The following is a 7939-nucleotide window of genomic DNA, read 5'->3' as shown; positions in this document are numbered from 1 at the left end:
AAGGAGGTGGGCGGGATGTTCCAGCCACTCATCTCCGCCCCTCCGCTGCTATTGGGCGGTCGCTCAGTGACGTCGCTGTGACGCCGCACGGACCGCCCCCTTAGAAAGGAGGCGGTTCGCCGGTCACAGCGACGTCGCCGGGCAGGTAAGTATGTGTGACGGGTCTGGTCGGTGTTGTGCAGCATGGGCAGCGATTTGCCCGTGTCGCGCAACAGATGGGGGCGGGTATCCACACTAGCGATATCGGGACCGATATCGCAGTGTGTAAAGTAGCCTTTAATAAACTGTGTAAAGGATTTTAAGTAAAAATCCACAATAAACCAGCGCTAGATGGGTTTTTATAATTTTATTAATAGACCACAAATAAAAAATTTTTTGCTATCCTTGTTTCAAGACAGAGTATTTGATAATATACAATACACTGATTATTACTAAAACCAAGGACCACATAAAACAAGGACCACATAAAATAAAAAATGAAAGTAATGAGAATAAAATTCTTTTGTATAACCAATTAACTTCGAGATGATACAATATTCACATTGATTTAGTTTTACCAGTCTAATGTAATGCCTCGGCCGGTGGCATATATTTTGTTTGGTTAATAATTTAGACTTATACAATGAAAGATGTACTATACCACCCCTGGCTAACTTACAAGTTTTAAGTTGTACAATATAAGTTTGCGACGTTATATTCATATATAGGAAGGCAAACAATATTGGCAATTTAGTGGCACCCACCATACGTAATCTTACAGCACCTAATAAGGGAGGATTATTTGGCCTGAAAGGTTTTTTTCCATGCAAAAGCTGTATAGTATGTAAGAATACAAAAAATATTTCACGGAAATCCTTCTTACAGGGGCAGTCAGAAGTCATGATTAGAGAATTTATTACATGTCAATCAAAGGGAGTAGTATATTGCATTCAATGTCCCTGTCAGAAAAAATACATTGAGAGAACTATTAGACCCCTATGGAAAAGGGTGGGTGAGCACATTAGAAGTGTTAAAAATAAATGTACTAAGCACCCCCTATCCAGACATTATGTGTTAAAACATGGAGGGTCCTTTAAAGGATCCCAAGTATGGGGCGTACAAAAAATAACTAAGGATTGGAGAGGTGGCGATTTCATTAAAAAAATGTCACGAGCAGAAAGCCAATGGATTTTTGAATTGAACACCTTGAAACCATATGGACTCAATAATGATATAGAACTGTTTGCTTTTAATTAATTTATATTTTTATAGGTAGAGGAGTAATAGGTACTGATAATAATACGGAGAGAAGGAAAAAAAAAAAAAAAAAGCGATTGTCATGGAGATATATGTGTATATATGCATAATATATATTAAAATTGGTGCTTCACTTGCCCAAGGTTGATGTAGATATAAGGGGCTTTTCATATTATAGCAAATTTATATTACACCTTTATGATGTCCTTTTGTTAAATTTATTGTTGAAAAAAAGCATATGCATATATACACATTGTCTTCCCAGTATATGATGATACAAGCAAGGCTATATATAGGTCTTTTTAGAAAAACCTTTAGAAAAACCTTTGCACATAATTATATTATATGGCTATTATGAACGGTCTTTCACAAATTGATATATGTAGTGGTCATTGAATGTTGGTTGAATTTAAACATTGTTTAATTTTATGCAAATTATAACCAATTAAATATATGCATAAATAGTGCTCTAGGCAACAGCTGAGTTATCCTTGAGGAAGGGGGCCGTTACACGCCCCCGAAACGCGCGTCGGATCAGGACTCTGTTTTTGCCTACCTCACCTGTGCGGTGATAACCTGCCAAGTAATCTCTCCCTCGTGTGGAATCAACCGGCTTCCACTGGACACGGTACGGATTGCCTGCTGGAGAGGTTGAGAGGTTACCGCTGACATTTCCTTTGTCTGCAACCAGGATACATTGGTACCTCCAGCGGTTCTGCATTGCTCGTTTGGAAGCGGATCGGAGCCTTGTGTGGTGCTAACCTGCCAAGCAACTTCCTCCTGTGTGGAATCAGTCAGCTGACACTGGATACTGTCTGGACTGCCCGCTGGAGAGGCTGAGTAGTTACCGCTGATCTTATTGTTGTCCGCAGCCAACATCTTGGTGCTTTCAGTGGCTTCGTACTGCTTGATTTCGAAAGTACATTTGGGAGAATACGGGACCGGCTGGTTTGTGGCCTTGTGAAGTGTTATAAAGGCTCTGTAAAGAGGGATGTCGGTAACCATACATCTCCCCCAGAGCCAGCACTAGTCGCGGCCACTGGCCTCAAAACGTCCGCTCTGGAAGTCTAACAGGTCAATCCTGTACATAGTGGTTCCAGCCTAATCAACGGAGAAATCCGGGGTGTTTTTTGCGGTCAAGTTGTTGTGAGGTTTATTCCCCCAGGCCCTGGGGGCGAATATAACGTCGCAAACTTATATTGTACAACTTAAAACTTGTAAGTTAGCCAGGGGTGGTATAGTACATCTTTCATTGTATAAGTCTAAATTATTAACCAAACAAAATATATGCCACCGGCCGGGGCATTACATTAGACTGGTAAAACTAAATCAATGTGAATATTGTATCACCTCGAAGTTAATTGGTTATACAAAAGAATTTTATTCTCATTACTTTCATTTTTTATTTTATGTGGTCCTTGTTTTATGTGGTCCTTGGTTTTAGTAATAATCAGTGTATTGTATATTATCAAATACTCTGTCTTGAAACAAGGATAGCAAAAAATGTTTTATTTGTGGTCTATTAATAAAATTATAAAAACCCATCTAGCGCTGGTTTATTGTGGATTTTTACTTAAAATCCTTTACACAGTTTATTAAAGGCTACTTTACACACTGCGATATCGGTCCCGATATCGCTAGTGTGGATACCCGCCCCCATCTGTTGCGCGACACGGGCAAATCGCTGCCCATGCTGCACAACACCGACCAGACCCGTCACACATACTTACCTGCCCAGCGACGTCGCTGTGACCGGCGAACCGCCTCCTTTCTAAGGGGGCGGTCCGTGCGGCGTCACAGCGACGTCACTGAGCGACCGCCCAATAGCAGCGGAGGGGCGGAGATGAGTGGCCGGAACATCCCGCCCACCTCCTTCCTTCCTCATAGCGGCTGGGAGGCAGGTAAGGAGAGGTTCCTCGTTTCTGCGGTGTCACACGGAGCGATGTGTGCTGCCGCAGGAGCGACGAACTACATCGTTACTGCTGCAGTAACGATAATCGAGAATGGAGACCCATGTCACCGATGAGCGATTTTGCACGTTTTTGCAGCGATGCAAAATCGCTCATCGGTGTCACACGCAGCAACATCGCTAATGCGGCCGGATGTGCGTCACAAATTCCGTGACCCCAACGACTCCGCATTAGCGATGTCGCAGCGTGTAAAGCCCCCTTTAGTGGGAGTGGTGTACAGGGTCTTAGCAGTAAAGAGTATTCCATATTTCTGCCAGATACCCACAGAGATATTGAAATCTGAAAAAAGAGACTTCTGCTCATTGAAGGTAAGAACTGCTCACATAGCGTTCAACTCCACAGCAAACGAGTGCTCTAGCACTGGCATCTCAGCAGGGATATTCCCCTACTACACATGTGTGTCTGGGTCCCTGTGACAGTTTACAGGACATCACTCAGGGCACCTAGACAGAAGGCAGAGGGACTACTTTCTATTTCTGGTGTAGAGCTTAGTACAATATATATATATATATACTATTACATGTGACACATGTACCTTGTATTACCATTATTCGCTGTATATGAACCCCTTTTCTCCGGGCATTATTTGTCTATAGCATTTTTCACGAACCTGAGGCAACTGAGAACCCTTCAGTGAAGGAATTCCACTAACCCTCACAATACCAACCAGGGGCCTCCCTGCAGTAACTCAGGTAGTTGTACCCATTCTCTTTCCGCATTCTATGTGTTCTTCTTCTTTCTTCTTTTTTTTCTTTTTTCTTCTTTTTATTTCTATCATGTAGTTCAGGGGTTTATAGATATATGTCCTGCATCTCATATTTCCTTTAGTGGTGCTTCTTACCCATTCTCATATCATTTACCCTAGTATTTCATGATCCTGAGGCGACTGAGAACCCTTTAATAAAGGAATCCTTTTTCACTTGAATTGTCAAGTGATACTTACCAGTGACTATCACGTAATGTTACAGGTAGTTGCATTTTCTTCCTCTTCTTTCTCTCCTTTCTTCTTTGTCACACGGTCCATTGTGTTATAGCCCACGTGTCATGATAACACTTGTACCATCTTTTCATTTAGATTCCACCTACAATTATTTACCGATTCCAGTTCTGAAATAGGCTTTCATGATCTACTCACTAGAATGAACGTGTTGGGGTCGCAGGACGTGGAATTCAGGTCTCCCTAACAGGTAACGGACATTAGTTATCTCTGTGGTGGTTCAGTGGGTTTACTGCTCTCATTGAAAGCTGGGTGGCATATTATGGTGCAACCCCAATAGTATTACAACCCGGTTCCTATCCACAATAACTTGGGAGTGTATTAAATAGATTGTGAATCCCAGAGTAGTATAGGATAATGTTATAATGGTATGTGCACTTTAGTATCACTTACCACATGATGTAACTATGTCTACTGTTTACTGAATAACCCTGCATTTGGAAAAAAGAAGTTTGAATTTTCATTAGAGCCTTATATATGTTTATTTCAAGTATAGGGCATTATGAATTCTTAATCCATTTGTTAATGCGGGCTTATGATTTTTCTGACCTGTTTTGACCAGTCCATGGGTACTATACAGTGGAGTTTTGTATATATGTAATTTTAATAGTGAAAATATCTAAATAAAGAAAAAGTATTTTTTATTTCTGACTCTCTTGAGCTTTTCTGAAAATCTGTATATCTATAACAGATTTTTGTGCGTTTGAATACTTTACAAGTAGTAGAATTTGCTTTGATATAGGCAACTGGATTTTCACAATTAAAAGGCAAAGGATAACGCCCGAAAAAGACGCCATACATTATGTCAGTGCCATCACTGACAAACCTGGATTGACCATGAAATACATCAATCCCCTTAAAGGTGAGTTAAAACAAGTTTTAACTAAATTGCCTTAATATTGTCATGCATTAGAATGACTGTCTTAGGTAATGATAAATATTTTCTACAGGAAGAGGAGTGTTTGCTGAAACTGAAATCGAAAAAGGGAGTTTTGTTGCAGAATATCGAGGCGAGCTCACGTATGCACTTACGATGGTAGACAACTACTCGAGATTTATGGTTGTGGTACAAGTCAAAGATCTAATGGCCCATACTGCAGCGAAGGTCTTCCAAGCACACTTATGCAGACCTCATGGCTACTCAGAGAGAGTCCTCACAGATCAAGGCACAGCCTTTGAAGCGGAAATCTTCAAGGACTTCTGCAGCTTTTACCGATGCAGGAAGATGCGCACTACACCCTACCATGCTCAAACCAATGGTTATCAACCTGCTCAGGACTTTACCCCATATTCCAGATGTGGCCTTACAAGTGATTTATAGAGGGGTAACAATACGTTGGGATCACCGGATCTAATCTCCCTTTTTATACACCCTAAAATCTTGTTTGCTTTAGAATAAACAATAACATCATAAAGGTATAGCAGTACCGTTTCAAAGTTTCGGTGTCCCAAGCAGCATTCCATCAGCCTCTGGAAGGTTCCTGGCAAATTGCACAGCTCGAAGGGCATGCTTTTGAACTCGCAGAGACCCATCGGGGTGGCAAAGGCGGTCTTCTCCCGGTCTGCCTCAGCAACGGACACTTGCCAATAGCGACTAGTGAGATCAAGGGTAGAAAAATAATTTGCAGTTCTCAATGCAGCTAGCTATTCCTCAATACAGGGGAGTGGTGCTGTCCTTCTTCTTTAACAGGACCAACGGAGCTGCCCAGAGGCTACAACTGTCACGGATAACCCCAGCCTCCTTCATGTTGCTCAACATGTCCTTGGTACACTGGTAATGTGCAGGTAGTTTTGGCTTATATCTCTCTTTGATGGGTGGGTGTGCACTTGTGGGGATGTAGTGTTTGACCCCTTTTATTCTTCAAAAGTCTAGCGGATGTTTGCTGAAGACTTGCTCGTATTCTTGCACTAGCCTGTAGACCCCCTTCTTGTGATGTGAAGGTGTGGAGTCAGTGCCTACGTGTAATTCCTTACACCACTCCTCTGGCTGACTTGGTGAGCTGTCACTGAATGGGTGGGCTGAAGCAATGGTGGATGCTGCTGTTTGGATAGCATGTGTATCTACTGAGAACAGCTTATCAATGGTGGCAAATCGGAGCAGCTTAATCTCTTGCTCTCCGCAGTTCAACACTCTCATGGGCACTCTTCCCTTCCATATTAATGAATAAAACTATGATGTAAATAGCATATAGATACCCCACAAATGCAGATAAAAGTAGGTTATGGGAAAAGGGGGAAGAGAGAAACAGGAAAATAGTGGAATAAAGTATACCTTCCAGGTGGGAGAGGAAATGGCAGCACAGCCAGTGGAAGTGAAGCAAGGGGAGCCTGCAACTAAAGAGTTGAGAGCGTTATCACATGGTGACTGAGCCTGATTGTAACGGGAGCATAGAGGTGCCGATCCTGTCTTACCTGCGTTGGTGTAGAAGTGGGTGTCCTGTGGTGGAGTCAGCTATGTGCAGTGGTGGCCGTGGGTTCTTTTATGTGCGACCGTAGTAATAGCTGCGCCCACTTCCTGTATGGGAGTGGAATGCAGTGAGGGTAATGGAACGCACGCCTGCGCATTTGTGTTTAACGTCGCGCATGTGCAGAATGGAGAAAAGGCTGCGCTCACTTCCTAATGAAAGGGAGTGAGACGCATCTGGGAAGGGAAGGGAAAAGATTAGGGTTTGGGGATGATGAAAGGGCTTTCTACGGGCAAGGATGGCAAAGGGTGGCAGTGACGGAAAGTCAGGCAGCCTGTCCTGTCCTGTCCTGTCCGTCCGTCTTTTTGTATCATGAATTGGAAAGACTGCAAGGGGGAGGGGAGGTGCTTGTGTCCAAAAGGAGGAGTTATTCAGATTCATTGCAGTGGGCGGCGGCTGCAAAAAGCACCATTCTTCTTGTTTTTGCTCTGCAAAACAGCCTTTTCAAGGGTTGGCTTGGGTGACAAAATGTCTTCTGTAGGCGTGGGTTTGTCTCCCTCTCCCTAAGATGTGTCCGGTATAGGCCAGGGTGCCACTCAAGGCCGTAACCAATTCGGGTTATAGCTTCTCGGCCTTTTGGCTAAGATCAAGTGTAGTTTCGGAGGACGCTACCTTGGTCGGTACTGGAAGGTGCCTGGGATTGCACGTCTGCCGGCCTTGAGGAAGTGTGTGCGCCTTCTGGTGACACATAGCCCTCTTGTGCCTGGACGGTTCCCAGGCAACGGGAGGCGATCACCTTTGTTATTTTGAAGTCCTACTGATAAACAGAAAAAAAAAAAATTAAATCTGTTCTTATCAGTTTAATATCTGATACGTCCCCTCTCTGGGGACCATATATTAAATGGATTTTTAGAACAAGGAGATGGAAAAAATCTTGCTCTGTCCACTGCACGCATTGACCTGGTATTGCAGTACCTCCAGGACCGGTGCACCCCTTCTTAACCCAGTTTCCAAAAGCAGAACTCAATTCACCTGATTCAAATGAGCCCCATTAGTGAATTGAAAGAAAGCAAAAACTTTATATGCACCTCAATTTGGCCAATTCACTTTTCACACTTTCACCCTTTTTTTTATCTTTCACACCTTTTACTTGCTTTATTGATGCAAAAAGCTGTGCCAAATAGCAAACTCATCTCCACTCAACTTGACCAACTCTGCTATGTCCCGTGCAGTATCTTATTCTCAGTCTTATCTAGATCATTTGCAATTGAATAGAATAGATCCCTTTTGGCTGCTTATGACTGTGTAAAATATGTAGTTTTACTGGGCTG

At 42.9% G+C, this 7939-nt stretch overlaps 1 pseudogene; it reads left to right on the top strand.

Moving 5' to 3' along the window:
• The first annotated feature begins 7399 nt into the window (after nt 1-7399).
• On the top strand, nt 7400-7605 carry LOC142288270 (U2 spliceosomal RNA; annotated as a pseudogene).
• Nucleotides 7606-7939: the final 334 nt, after the last annotated feature.

This window comes from Anomaloglossus baeobatrachus, unplaced genomic scaffold (assembly GCF_048569485.1).
Source record: "Anomaloglossus baeobatrachus isolate aAnoBae1 unplaced genomic scaffold, aAnoBae1.hap1 Scaffold_81, whole genome shotgun sequence".
NCBI lineage: Eukaryota > Metazoa > Chordata > Amphibia > Anura > Aromobatidae > Anomaloglossus > Anomaloglossus baeobatrachus.
The sequence above is the reverse complement of the archived record's forward strand: the minus strand, read 5'-3'. Positions and strand labels throughout refer to the sequence as shown.